This window comes from Lytechinus pictus, chromosome 3 (genome assembly GCF_037042905.1).
Source record: "Lytechinus pictus isolate F3 Inbred chromosome 3, Lp3.0, whole genome shotgun sequence".
NCBI classification, from domain to species: Eukaryota; Metazoa; Echinodermata; class Echinoidea; order Temnopleuroida; family Toxopneustidae; genus Lytechinus; species Lytechinus pictus.
The window spans coordinates 68,782,770-68,798,669 of NC_087247.1; the positions used below are offsets into that span (position 1 = coordinate 68,782,770).

A 15,900-nucleotide genomic window follows, 5' to 3' on the forward strand; every position below is an offset into this window, starting at 1 on the left:
CTTTCTAAGTTATGCTGTCATTTCAAAAACTTACCCTTCGGTTAAGATTTGGTGTGACGCCGTCGCCGCAAAAGCGGCGCCTATAGTCTCACTCTGCTTCGCAGGCGAGACAAAAACTGGGTGATATTTTTGCTTTCCAGATTACACATTTCATTTTCTTCACTTCTGTCACAGAGAGATATCACATATATTTTTTCCTGCACGCTTGAATTTATGAAATCTACAGTTTTGGACTAGATTTTGCCATATTATATTTCCTGCTTATATGGCGCAGATTTCAATTCTACGTGTATCTGCATTCAGATTATGTGTAACGACTTTTCCTGACATAGCAATTTAGGCCCAATAAGAGCCAAACAAAGAAATCACAAAAAAGGTAGTGAATAGTTGTAAGTTTCCCTCCATTTGAACACAGAATAATTGTGAGTCCCATTTTCATCTTAAAATGAAAAAAAAATGAATTGATAATCTGGAAATCAGACTAGCACATCAATGATGTGGAGCTCATCCGGCATCTCGCAACGAAATTTTTAACACAATTTTAATTTCAGCCCAGTTGATGATGATGCACAGCATTTGTATAGCGCCATATATCTGTCAAAGACATTCAAAGGCGCATTGGAGGAGCCAGCCAATCTGGGTCGCCTACAAGGGCGCGCACACAGAACTGTGACCCGCAGGTCTCTCCTCCCGATAACTGGTTGGGGGAATGCAGGTGGATCACCACATCGGGGTTTCCCCCTACTCTTATTCGAATAGTGCAATTGGTCCTTAACGTGCAAAGGTGGTGATTCTCCTCTTCACGGGGCCTCCATTTGGCATCCTATCTGAGGGACGGAGTGTTTTCCACTGTAAACATAGCCTGCATCTATGAAACAGGGGAGAGACGTTTACACACAATGCACTGGCTTCAGTCATCCGCCTGGGGTGGACTCGAACCCACAATCTTTGGTTCGACGGGCAGACGCTTTACCGACTGAGCCAACTTCGCTCTCTGTAGTGAACGATATTGGTGACATAAATTGAGGATATAGAATTGAAATTGATGAAGAAATGACATAGAAGCATTTTTTGTGATCTATGAATAAATTTCATATAAATCAGCTTAAATAATTTTCTAGTCAAAATTTCTTAACTCTTGTGTAGAACCTTGATGAACCTCATGTAGCTCTCAGATGGAACAAAAATAATCAAAATCAATCGACAAATAAATATTTTTTGTGAGTTTTGAAAATATATGAATAAATTAGCATATTAACGAGTTTCAAAATTCCGTGTTGAAATTTTGTATCACCACCTAGAGCTATCATATAAAGCAAACAAAATTGAAACTGATCAACAAATGAAGGAGAAAAGTCTTTTTTGTGATTTATTAATAAATTAGCATTAATAATTTTCTAGACAAAATTTCAAAATTTTGTGTACAAGTTTGGATTTCCCCATGCAGCTCTACCAGATGGAAGAAAAAAAAAATCAAAATTGGTCAACAAATAAAGAAGCATTTTATTTGAATTTTTAAAAATACGCATAAATTAGCATAAAAAATTTTCTAGTCAAAAGTTCAAAATTCTGTGTAGAAGTTTGGTGAAGCTCTTGATGCTCAACCAGATGGAAGGAAAAAAATCAAAATCGGTCAACAAATACATCAGAAGCATTTTATGTGAATTTTTAAAAATATGCATAAATTAATTTCACATAAATAAGCATAAAAATTGTTCTACTCAAAATGTCAAAATTCTGTGTAGAAGTTTGGTGAACCCCATGAAGCTCTACCAGATGGAAGCAAAAAATTCAAAATCGGTCAACAAATAAAGAAGAAGCATTTTTTGTGAATTTTGAAAAATGCACATAAATTAGCACATTTAATGAGTTTCAAAATTCTGTGTAGAAGTTTTGAATCCCCCACCTAATGCTATCATAAAAAGCAAACAGAATTGAAATCAGACTTGAAATGACGAAGAAGAAGCATTTTGAAATTGTGGACGGACGACAGACGCCACGCCACGGCACAAGCTCATCTTGCCCTCCGCGCCGGATGAGCTAAAAAATCACCCAGTGTTTTTGTACACAGACCTTAGAATCACGACCCTCCATACACAACATGACGTCATCATTTCCATGCGACGTGGGGGTGCTCAATCGAAACGAGTTTGGGAGGAGCGATTTTCTCTGATTTCCATTCAATTTTTTAACTAATGGAAGGAAATGTATGTAATATGTTTGGTATATTTGTATACTATGAATCATTACCTTTCTGTTGATGTATGGTTGTCTTTACCCCGGTCAGGGTCTTTAAGCCTAAAGGATTGGGGGTTGGCTCAATGCATATCAATACAAATGGAGGGCACATGCATCAATAAAACCTAGTAATGAAATGGAATGGTGACATGTACATGTACTTTTGGGGAATTTAGCAAAACAAAAATTAAAGATAGACTTTAACCCATTGAGTACTAAAATCTGTAATACATATACATGTAAACTTCATAAATGGACCATCCAGAATACAGGAGGCAACAAGTCACACAAATACATGTACTTGTATAAAATGGATAGAGGTGAATTCTTTATTTGTTTTAATTGTCATAACAAATTTGAAAGTCACACTATTCAAAGATTAGGAACTACCAGCATATATGAGAAAGTGTTATGGTATATTACACTGAAGACCACTCTGGTTAAGTGTTTAACTTTGATAACTATTTTGATAATTTGTCAGCACTAACTTTACTACAATTTGGCAGATATTTCTTCAATCATACAAACACTTAGTGATAATTTAGTTTTGCCGTTTTCAAAGCCCCCCCCCCCATGTAATTTCAAAATAGCCAGGGCTTTGTGGAGTTCATATAATGTTACTAAATACAAAGTGAAAAGTGGCCTTGTTATATTATTTCAAAAGTATCATTCTCCACTTTTTAGATGCAAACATTTCCAAATATTTTTACTGTTTCATCAAATTTTGTTCAAACATTTTACCCTTTGAACCAGTTCATAGCAGTGAACTTGCCAATACCCAATAGGCTGGAAAAAACATGGATTCTAATTGTTAAGTGATCTTAAAAAAACATCTTTCTACTACACAACAGGGATACTTAATCAATAATTTCAAACAAGATTGGTATTGATTTAAGAAGGTTGTAGCATCCAAAATGGCCAAAATATGCTACTCTACTGCGGAGACTCGTCTGGCATGTGCAGTAATTACACTGCGTAAAACACGGCGAGTCACCTCCTGACTATGGGGAGCTACTGATAAATCCGACTAGAGTCAAAGCAGTGATTTTGAGCCTAAAACAGACACTAAAGATATTTCTGTTGGTAGACTAGGTCTGCAAGGAGTTAAACAACTTCAGCCGGGCAGGGGCGGGGTACCAGCAAGGGGAAGATGCCATTGGGGCTCAAATCATGGGAGTTTGTGAATTTGGTCGATATGTGCAAATAATTTAGGGTATGGGTCACGGCCGCCCCCAAATCATTTAGGGTTCAAAGGGTTAAAGAATAAAATAATCCCGTTATCTACCAAATACACTTTTTGAAACAAATATATGTACAAAGTTACTGTGTCAGTAAAAGTGAAATCTTGAACAAAATACAACTAGAAATTTGACGTGTCCAAAGGACACAGATGCCCCCGCTTAACGCAATCAGAAATTAATTCTATATGATTGAACTTAAAATCGCAGAAACCAATATGCATTTATATAATGAACAAATTAAGACCTTTGACCTAAAGACTCACCCTTACCATAATAATCTCTAACAGAAGATATGACAGTCTGGTCATTTGATGTGACCCGACTGTATTTTGGTGTCATCTACCCAGACACCAAACATTTTTAAAATCTGGTGAATATTTCCAAAGTTATCATGCGGAAACCAACTCACATATATAATGAGCTCCGAATTCAAAGTTAGCCTGTATTTTGGTGTCATCTACCTACACACCAAATTTTTTTTTAATCCATTGAATATTTCATAAGTTATCATGCGGAAACCAACTCGCATATTTAATGAGCTGTGACCTTTGACCTGCGGACTCCGAATTTAAACTTAGCCTGTATTTTGGTGTCATCTACCTACACACCAAAATATTTTTTTTAATCCATTGAATATTTCATAAGTTATCATGCAGAAACCCACTCGCATATTTAATGAGCTGTGACCTTTGACCTGCGGACTCCAAGTTCAAACTTAACCTGAATTTTGGTGTCATCTACCTACACACCAAAATTTTTTAAAATCCATTTAATATTTTTTTTTGTTATTGCGCGGAAACCAAGTGGGGGGGGGGGGACGGACGGAAGGACGGACAGGGGCAACGCTTAATGCCCCCTCCGGATTATAACTACAAGGCAAAAGCGATTTTGTGTCTCGCCCACTTATGAAAATAACCAGAAATATCGTGATTTGCGAGGGCACGCAACAGAATTGTATCAAAACTTCATTGTGAAATGACTGGGATGGAATAACACTTGTCATAGGAGCATTGCACGTAAACTTTAATTTTGACCTGAAAATGACCTTCGACCTTACCATGTGACCTCTGACTACAGCATAACATGCAGGTCGCCTAAGTACATCTACCATCCAAGTTTTGTTGAAAAGTGACTTATGGTTGCGGAGTTAGGTGTCATAAGAGAGTCTAGCATGTAAGCTTTAACGTTGACCTGAAAATGACCTTTGACCTAACCATGTGACCTCCGACTGCAGCATAACATGCAGGTCCCCCAAGTTCGGTTGAAAAGTGACTTACGGTTGCGGAGTTAGGTGTCATAAGAGAGTCTTGCATGTAAACTTTAACGTTGACCTGAAAATGGCCTTTGACCTTACCATGTGACCTCCGACTGCAGCCTCACATGCAGGTCCCCCAAGTCCATCTACCATCCAAGTTTGGTTGAAAAGTGACTTACGGTTGCGGAGTTAGGTGTCACAAGAGAGTCTTGCATGTAAACTTTAACGTCGACCTGAAAATGACCTTTGACCTTATCATGTGACCTCTGACTGCAGCATAACATGCAGGTCCCCCAAGTCCATCTACCATTCAAGTTTGGTTGAAAAGCGACTTACGATTGCCTAGTTAGGTGTCATAAGAGTCTAGCATGTAAACTTTAACGTTGACCTGAAAATGACCTTTGACCTTACCATGTGACCTCTGACTGCAGCATAACATGCAGGTCCCCCAAGTCCATCTACCATCCAAGTTTGGTTGAAAAGTGACTTACGGTTGCGGAGTTAGGTGTCATAAGAGAGTCTAGCATGTAAGCTTTAACGTTGACCTGAAAATGACCTTTGACCTGACCATGTGACCTCAGACTGCAGCATAACATGCAGGTCCCCCAAGTTCGGTTGAAAAGTGACTTACGGTTGCGGAGTTAGGTGTCATAAGAGAGTCTTGCATGTAAACTTTAACGTTGACCTGAAAATGGCCTTTGACCTTACCATGTGACCTCCGACTGCAGCCTCACATGCAGGTCCCCCAAGTCCATCTACCATCCAAGTTTGGTTGAAAAGTGACTTACGGTTGCGGAGTTAGGTGTCACAAGAGAGTCTTGCATGTAAACTTTAACGTCGACCTGAAAATGACCTTTGACCTTATCATGTGACCTCTGACTGCAGCATAACATGCAGGTCCCCCAAGTCCATCTACCATTCAAGTTTGGTTGAAAAGCGACTTACGATTGCCTAGTTAGGTGTCATAAGAGTCTAGCATGTAAACTTTAACGTTGACCTGAAAATGACCTTTGACCTTACCATGTGACCTCTGACTGCAGCATAACATGCAGGTCCCCCAAGTCCATCTACCATCCAAGTTTGGTTGAAAAGTGACTTACGGTTGCGGAGTTAGGTGTTATAAGAGAGTCTTGCATGTAAACTTTAACGTTGACCTGAAAATGACCTTTGACCTGACCATGTGACCTCAGACTGCAGCATAACATGCAGGTCCCCCAAGTCCATCTACCATCCAAGATTGGTTGAAAAGTGACTTACGGTTGCGGAGTTAGGTGTCATAAGAGAGTCTTGCATGTAAACTTTAACGTTGACCTGCATGTAAACTTTAACGTTGACCTGAAAATGACCTTTGACCTTACCATGTGACCTCCGACTGCAGCATAACATGCAGGTCCCTCAAGTCCATCTACCATCCAAGCAACTTACGGTTGTGGAGTCATGTGTCATTAGGTTTGTGACGGACGGACAACATTTGGATCCCTAAGAGTCGCCTTCACCTCTGGTGGGCGAGACAAAAATGATATTTGTATTAATTTACATGGTGAGAACTACTTCATATCTAATTCCTGATAGAGGCCTGATTGTTGGATTCATCATATTTGCATAAAAAATACTTGACTTCACGAGTTGGTTATAACTGAAGAGTTGCGATGTAATCGAGGCTGGTAGTTCCACGTCACAAGGTTGCTGGTGAAAAATGCTTCCATAGACTTTGTACAAGTGACTCGGGATGAGGCCAAGGCCAAGGGCCCGCAAAATGTTGACTAGACTACATCCCTGCTGAAGAGGTTTAGAAGGCAGCAATTTCTACATCTTGTGAACAATTTCAAATGGCAATTTGTCACTTGGCAAGCAGCAGAATCATTGTATTGATGTCTCTCTATAGATCATTAACCTATTTGACAGAATAAAAAAATAAAATAAATCAATCATTTAAGGCTGATTAACCCTAAATAGACTGGGCTATTTTGATGCCTAAGAAGACTGGGGGGGGGGGCTGATTCAGCCCCCCTTATGATCTTGGCAGTCGATCGCGCGATCGCCACGATAATTGGCAAGCATGTTACCCATGGCATAATCTACAAAACTATGAAGTCCAATTCGGTGAAAAATCTCATTGCTAATTAATTACGCTAATTATGCGTAATATGAAAACTTAGCTCTAATCAACTAAATAATGCCCCTAAAATGCTAATTTTTGGTACACAGACTCTTTACAGGGATCTGTTCAAATGTACATTAAAGAAATTACAACATCACATTTATTTTCTTATGTTTTCTAAATTTCTTATGTATTTCTTTCTTTTTCGACTTTTTTTTGTTTTTTTATTGTTTTTTCAATGGAAATTGTCAGGGACTTTATTTTGACCATTAACAAGATGAAGTTAATTGATTTTAATCAGTAAAACAAAATATAATGATACATTTATGAATTTTGGCTAAAAACACAATTTGCATTGGATTTGTACACAAATTCACGTTTTCCAGCAATTTTGGGCCTGCATGCACTTTCGAAATGTTGCGTAATATCGGAACTGCGTAACCGGAGGTCGCAATTTTGGTCTCAAAATTTGCGCGAGACTTGAAAGTAAAAAGTCAGAGAGTGACGCGGTCAAAAAATATTGCACAGTGGATTTATCGCGAAAAATGTTGAGGGGGGGGTGCTGAATCAGCCTCCCAGTCTACTTAGGGATAAGACATGGCTCCATAAACCACAGCAACATTTTTTTTGTATAAGGGAAACATGAAACGTGGTGTCAAAAACATGTTGTAGAAGAAAGCAACTGTTGCAAGAAAAACTGAAGCCATGAATTTTTTGAAACAATTGGTGCAAGTTAATATGAAGGCAAAATAAACCTGACCATCTGCATAGACAATCTGACATCATTCCCCTAGTATTAATCATGATGTAATAATAATATCATAACATATACCAATACGGATGGCATCTTTCTGAGCTTCTCTGGAAACACTTTTTGAGACTTAAAGCATATAATAAATATAATTCTGAACCATAGAGTCGCGAAGGCGAGCACATAATATGCCCGCCTGTAAAGCGGAAGATGGAGTTATTGGTCAAGCAAGAAAAGTGGAAGGTGGCGACTTCACCTTTGACTGTCTGACCTAAAAATAGATAGAATTCCTAGGATCTATGCTAGCATCATACACACCAAATTATATGAGCCTATAGGTTAACCCTAACTCTCCCGGGGTATTTTGATTCTTGTCCTTCCCGGGGGGGGGGGCCATTATGGCCCCCCCTTAAGATCTCGGCTGCCGATCGCGCGAGCGACACAAAAATTTGCACGCTGGTAGTGTGCGATGTAGTCTACAAGGCTGTATGGTAAAATTTTCCAAAATAATGAGATTTTATTTTATATGAATTAATTATGCTAATTTATGCATAAATCATACTTTTTGCTCTAATTCACTAAATAAAGCTCCTAGAGTGCTAATTTTTGGTAAAAATATTCTTTGTAGCATTCTTAACAATCGCATTAAAAAAAAACTTCAGTTTGGAAATCAAGTTCTTATGTATTTTATTGTTTTATGAATTTCTTATGTATTTCTATGTTTTTTTACTTTTTGTTTTTTATTGTTTTTTCAATGGAAATTGTTCCAGACTTAATTCTGATCATAAACAAGGCAAAATTAATTAAGTTTAATCAGTAAAAGTAGAAATAATGATACATTTATGAATTTTGGCTAAATACACAATTTGCATTGGATTTGTACATGAAATCACGTTTATGAGCAATTTTGGGTCTGACATGCACTTACATAATGTTGCGTAATGTCGTAACCGTGTACCCGGGCGTCACAAATTTGGGCTCAAAATTTGCGCGAGACTTGAAAGTAAAAAGTCAGTGAGCGGCGAGGTCAAAAAATTTTGCGCAGCAGATATATCACGAAAATTGTCGAGGGGGGGGGCCATAATTAGGGTTAAGTTAAACTAAAGTTATTGCATTAACAAGGACTTCCGAGGGGTAAGATGAAAACATGTCACTGTGACCTTGACCTTTTGACCTCAAAATTAATAGGCTTCCTGGGATCCAAGTTGTATCATACACACCAAATTATATGAGCCTAGGTTAACCCTAATTCTCCCGGGGGGGGGGGGGTGGGGGGGGGGGCCATTATGGCCCCCCCCCCTCGACAATTTTCGCGATATACCTGCTGCGCAAAATTTTTTGACCTCGCCGCTCACTGACTTTTTACTTTCAAGTCTCGCGCAAATTTTGAGATCAAATTTGTGACGCCCGGGTACGCGGTTACGACATTATGTAAGTGCATGTCAGACCCAAAATTGCTCATAAACGTGATTTCATGTACAAATCCAATGCAAATTGTGTATTTGGCAAAAATTCATAAATGTATCATTATTTCTACTTTTAATGATTAAACTTAATTAATTTTGCCTTGTTTATGATCAGAATTAAGTCTGGAACGATTTCCATTGAAAAAACAATAAAAAACAAAAAGTAAAAAAACAAAGAAATACATAAGAAATTTAAAAAAACAATAAAATACATAAGAAATCGGTCTTGGTACCAGAATTTTTTTCCTTCACAATTGTTAGGAATGCTATAAAGAATATTTTCACCAAAAAATAGCATTCTAGGAGCTTTATTTAGTGAATCAGAGCAAAAAGTATGATTTCATGAATAAATAAGCATAATTAATTCATATAAAATAAAAATATATGAATTCAGTGAAATTTACAAATGCAACTGCGTAGATTACGTCATTCTCTACCATCATGCAAATAATGGCCCCCCCCCCCCCCCCGGGAATGACAAGAATCAAAATACCCCGGGAGATTGAGGGTTAAGTTAAACTGAAGTTATCGCGTTTACAAGGACTGCAGAAGGGTAAGATGAAAACATGTCACTGTGACCTTGACCTTTGACCTTTTGACTGGGATCCATGCTAGTATCATACACACCAAATTATATGAGCCTAGGTAAAGTTAAACTGAAGTTATCGCGTTTACAAGGAAAAAACGGACGGACACCGAGCCTGATACCATAATACATCCCGTCGAAACAGGCGTATAAAAATGTTGCTGAGCTTTGACTCATCATATCTGACCAGGGCATTAGAGGACATTGGTCCTCACAAGCAGTAAAAATACAGTTTGAAACATTTAAATGATACAGATAAGAATATGCAGAAATGTGACTGAAAGGCTTAAATACATATTGGTGACAGTAAGGATAGTTACAGATGCAGAGAATTGTTGCTGACACAACGTTTGGCCATGTTTTAAAAACTAACTTCTGTCACTAAATCAGGGCTCAACAATAGCAGTCGCCCGGGGCAACCGAAAATAAGAGTGGGGCCACCAAAATTCTGTAAAAGCCCAAACTTGGTGACACAGTTGGGCTACAAAAGTTTTGATAAATTTTAATGTTTTCTATTGTTTAACCCTAAAATGGCCGGGGGGGGGGGGGGGTTGAATCAACCCCCCCTCAACATTTTCTGCGATCATTCCACCGCGCGAAATTTTTTGACCGCGCCACTCGCAGAGTTTATACTTTTAAGTCTTGCGCATCTTTTGAGACCAAATTTACGACGCCCGTGTACGCGGTTCCGAAATTACGCAACATTTTGTAAGTGCATGTCAGACCAAAAATTGTTCCAAAACGTGATTTTGTGTACAAAGTCAATGCAAATTGAGTTTTCTCATCTTATTCATAAAGATATGATTATTTTTACTTTAAACAGCTGAAAGCAATTGATTTTAGCATAATTATGCTTCAAAAAGGTTGTGCAATAAATCTGGTGAAAAAAAACAAAGAAAAACAAAAGGTTGGAAAACAAAGAAATACATAAGAAATTCATAAAACAATAAAATACATAAGAAATTGATTTCCAAACCGAAGTTTTTTTCAATTGCCATTGTTAAGAATGCTACAAAGAATATTTTTACCAAAAGTTTGCATTCTAGGAGCTTTATTTAGTGAATTAGAGCAAAAAGTATGATTTATGCATAAATTAGCATAATTAATTCATATAAAATAAAATCTCATTATTTTGGAAAATTTTACCATACAGCCTTGTAGATTACATCGCACACTACCAGCGTGCAAATTTTTGCGGCGCTTGCGCGATCGGCGGCCGAGATCTCAGGGGGGGGTTGAATCAACCCCCCCCCCCCCCCGGCCACAGAACAGCCAAAAAAGCCCGGCCTAGTTAGGGTTAAGGGCCACCAAATTTGCTTTGCGGGCCACCAAGAATATGACATTGATGATTTTGGTGGGCTGGTCAGCCACCAAGAAAAAAGTTATTGTGGAGCCTTGCACTAATGATATAACTACCTTAAAAAGACTCCAATAAAAAAAAAGGTATTGAATATTTAATGAGATAAAGAATATAACAAACAAGATAAGTCACATTGAAATCAATGTTCATAGATTCCAAGTCAGATACTATCTAGCAAGAGGGTGAATTCATAGGAACTTAAATTCCTCTTCAAACCCCAAGTGTGTATACATCATTCTTTGGAAACAGTACTATCAGAAATATAATCCATTTCTTAACCAATACATATCATCATTGTAATTCTCTTTAGGTTACAATTAAAGATTAACAAATTATCCTCAATGGTCTCAGAAAGAATTATATACACAAGATACCTTGGGAATTATAATATTATAATAATCATAATAACAATCCGCTTTTATATAGTGCTTAATACATCGGAACGACGTGTCTAAGCGCTTTACAGTTATATTATTACCCCAGTCATCGGATTCAATCAATCATTCCCGCACACAATGTTTGCACATCCTCCACTCACTGGGGAGTATTCCAGTCAGTCGCCGATGAGGCGCACAGAGTACTGGACAAGCTACAATGGCCTTCACATCCTACCGGGCACCCATTTAGCACCTAGGTCGAGAGTGGCAAAGTGTGGATTAACGCCTTGCCAGAGGACGCCAGACCGTGGTTGGATTCGAACACACGACCCTCTGTTTACAAGGCGAGAGTCAGAACCACTACACCACGGCTCCTCCACTTCATTTGTTTCAAAGAACTCCCGAACAAATGATGTTTTTCATAAGTTTTATAAGGTATGCATCCTTGTTATTTGATAAACCATCGTCATTTCAAAAACATTACCAGTTGTTATAGTTTACCCATGTATAGTAAAGTAAGACTATGCACTAAATGCAACCAATCAAATCATTAGGATCCACTTCATCATCTTCTGAAAAGTATTATTCCATCAAGCTAGATATGGAGCCATTATCTATAAATATAGAATGAAGCATACCAGTTTTCATTCATGTCCTCTCGATTCATGTACATTCTTCTCTTCATGCATTACAGCAGAATTGACCTGCAATAAAAAAAAAAACCCAAGGAATAAGGATGTAATACCTAATTGTATCTTCCCTGAATTTGCAATACAAATATTAATATTTCCTGGATAGTTTTCAAGTCAGATACTATCTAGCAAGAGGGTGAATTCATCGAAATAAATTCCTCTTCAAACCCTAATGTTTTATATATCATTCCATGAAAACTTTCAGTAAAAATAATTCAGTTTAGTATGGATTCTCATAAAACTGTTATAAAATCGAGGAGTATTACATTATGTAGTATAGTGTTGGATCATTTTCTTTAGGTAAGAAATACTGCGATGAAGGGCATTTCCACAAAGGAAATTCAATTCTGTTTCAAACATTTTCAGAGTTTGTGTACCTGTATATTGCGTTTGTCTTTTATCATTCAATTCTAAGAATATTAAATGTCTGTTCTTTCCCTTGGACTCTCTCATTCCAAAAATTTACTACTTTATTGTGGTACATGTATTTCAAAATAAACAGCATTACCAAAAATTGAGCAATATCAGAGAACAACAGTGTTTACTGAAATAAAGCATGCATTATGATTCATGCTTGAATAAGCTTTTATTTCATAAGATTTGGTATTCAGGACAATGAAGGATATCTGATCAAATATCTCGTAACAAGTGGAACTGCTCTGAAGGTATATAAAGGAAACTGGACTACATACCTCTCCTGGTTCCACTCTCAGCAAAGTCTCATAAACCTAGATAAACTGAATGAATCCTCATCCTAAAAGAAATAAGAGAAAAACATGCTTTTATCACCAAGGAGTTTCAGAAAATCAATTTGAATCCAATAACATAGCAAGGCATAAGCGATTTTGTGTCTCGCCCACTTATGAAAATAAACAGAAATATCTTGATTTTCAAGGGCACGCAACAGAATTGTTATCAAAACTTCATTGTGAAATAACTTGGATGAAATAATATTTGTCATAAGAGTCTTGCATGTAAAATTTAATGTTGACCTAAAAATTAACTTTGACCTAACCATGTAACCTCCGAACAGTGGCGTACCTTGGGTCACGGCATGGGGGGGGGGGGGCACCAGCAAAAATTTTGAGTCACTTGGTGGGCGCACGAAGCGCGCTCAATTGCCAGGTAGGCCAATACAAACCTGAAAGAGAAATTTTAAGGATTGTGCAATTAAACAGATATGTATCTCACTGATCAATCAATGCAAACGCGAAGCGCAAGCTGAAATTCTTTTATATTCAGACCTACAAAAAGGACACTATAAGCAAATTTTTACAATCATGATACATACCTGTCTCACTAAACAATGCGAGTGCGAAGCGCGAGCTGAATTTTTTTTTGCATATATTGACCCCAAACATGGTCAATTTAAGGACTTTTTTAAAAGAAATTCATGAAGAGCATACATATCTCACCATAGCCATCTAATGAGAGCGCCAAGCGCTTGCTTATTTTGTTAGAATTACATAAACACATAAAACACTTTTTGTAGAAATTGTAATCATGAACATGATACGTATATCATTAATCAAATATTGCGAGCGTGAAGCGCGAGCTGAAAATTTTTGGAATTCAAACCTGAAAAGGTGCATTTAATGCGTGTTCGTAGAAATTCACTAAGACAACAAGTATTTCACTATACAAATGATGCAAGCGGTAAGCGCGCGCTGAAATTTTTTTGATATTCAGAATAGAAAAAAGGGACATTTCAAGAATTGTTTTTAGGAATTAATGAAGAGCTAACATATCTCACCAATCCACTAACGCGAACGTAAGTACGGATTGGAAATGTTTTATATTCAAACCTTAAAAGCAGGCAATCATTTTAGGTAATCATGAAAAAAAAAGCATAAAAATATAATAACTGGAATTATAGGCCTATTTGGTGTATATTGACTTGAAAATGGGATGTTTTAGTACAACATGAATTAAACAGACAATGCGAGCACCAGGAATGATGACCACATAGGCCCTACGCAAATTATGTTTCATGAAGTTATGAAAAATATTTCTTATGTTACATAATATAATGTAATATATAATATAACATAGTATAACATAATATACAATAAATTCTTAATCCCCCACTACGTTTTTCTTTCTTTCTCCCTCTTTTTCTCCTTTTCTTTGTTTTTTTTGCTAGACGATGGGGGGGGGGGGAGGGGGCCGCCATAGTTCGCCACTGCCTCTGAACACAATGACATGCAGGTCTCCTAAGTACACCTACAACCCAAGTTTGGTTTAAAAGTGACTTTCGGTTGCAGAGTTGAGTTATTGACCTTACCATGTGACCTCTGATTGCGCCATGACATGCAGGTCTCCTCAGTACATCTACAACCCAAGTTCGGGTGAAAAGTGACTTACGGTTGCAGAGTTGTGTTATAACATTGAACTAAAAATGACCTTTGACCTTACCATGTGACCTTCCACTAAAACATAACATGCAGGTCCCCTAAGTACATCTACCTTGTAAGTTTGGTTGAAAAGTTACTTAGGTTGCAGAGTTATGTGTCATAAGAGAGTCTTGCATGTAAACTTTAAACATTGACCTGAAAATGACCTTTGACCTTAACAGAGTTAAGTGTCATAATGTCTGTGACGAGTGGACGACATTTGGATCCCTAAAAAATGGGACAAAAATGGTTTCCAAGTCAGATACTATCTAGCAAGAGGGTGAATTCATAGGAATTTACATTCCTCTTCAAACCCCACGTGTGTATACATCATTCTTTGGAAACAACATTAGCTACATATAGGTGAGCGGCCAGAAGCCAAAAAGTGCCTTATTTCTTGACTTTAATCCCCCCGGCTGGATCAAAGTAAAATCATAAATCAAATTAAAGGAAATTTTCTGAATTTTTTGGAATTGGGCATTAAAAATGCCGTACTGTGTAGCATCACCATGGAAACCAGCCTTGAATAAGCCACGCCCATTTTAAATACTTATTGAATATTTCTTGTGAATATTGATTTTTTACTCATTAATTTGAATTATCAGGTATTTTTTCTTATTTTCAAAGGATAGATCCACTACATATTGTAAGAAGAATTACTGAAAAACAACTTAGCGTGAATTTTATTAACATTTTCTCAGAAACTGTTGCCTACCAACAAAAAATTCCTTAGCAACCATTTAGCTCCTTAAGTAAACCACTTATTTTTCCATTTTAAACGTAACTTAACTTTTTAACTAGGTTAAATTAAACCAAATAAATTACACCAATGAAATTCTATAAAGTATTATTGAAAAATAATAAAAAGAACTGAAAACCCCCATTTTAACCATTGCGAACCTCAAATAAATTTGCTAAGCTCTAACTGACATACCCCTTCACATCGTACAAATCGCCATATTATGTTCATTTTTACTGCGTGCATTGAAACACGTATGTACAAGTCACATACTTCATACTATTTTGTGGTGAAAAAGTTGATTGAGTTAATAATACCTGATCAATTAACATGTAGTATCATGTCTTCAATAGAACAACAATAAAATGACCATTTCATATTTCCCATGGATACCAATTCATTGCCTAGCAACGACTATTTTCCATAGCAACGACTATGTTAACACTCTTTTCCCTGGACAAATCTGTGGAAAAATAGTCCATTATGAGCAATAATACTGACACAATTATCATATAGATGCCTACAACCTCGTTTTCAATAATCATTCAACAAACTGACTATTTTATAGCTTCCTTGGAGACAAAAGTGTTGCCTAGAAACAATATTCCCTAGCAACGGCTATGTTACCATTCTTCATCTCGGCCAAATGTGCTGAGGAAGTTGTGCCTTAGAGTAAAAATATTGAGAAAATTAACATGATA

The 15,900-nt window shown here is 37.2% G+C and overlaps 1 long non-coding RNA gene across 1 annotated transcript; it reads right to left on the minus strand.

The window, feature by feature from the left end:
* Positions 1 to 2,774: 2,774 nt before the first annotated feature.
* Positions 2,775 to 12,830, minus strand: LOC129256774 (uncharacterized). The gene is made up of 4 exons (XR_010293159.1): positions 12,760 to 12,830; positions 12,014 to 12,079; positions 5,420 to 6,628; positions 2,775 to 4,810 (listed from the first exon to the last, which is right to left on the minus strand). It is a non-coding gene; the product is annotated as an uncharacterized LOC129256774 (long non-coding RNA).
* Between the last annotated feature and the right edge of the window lie 3,070 nt (positions 12,831 to 15,900).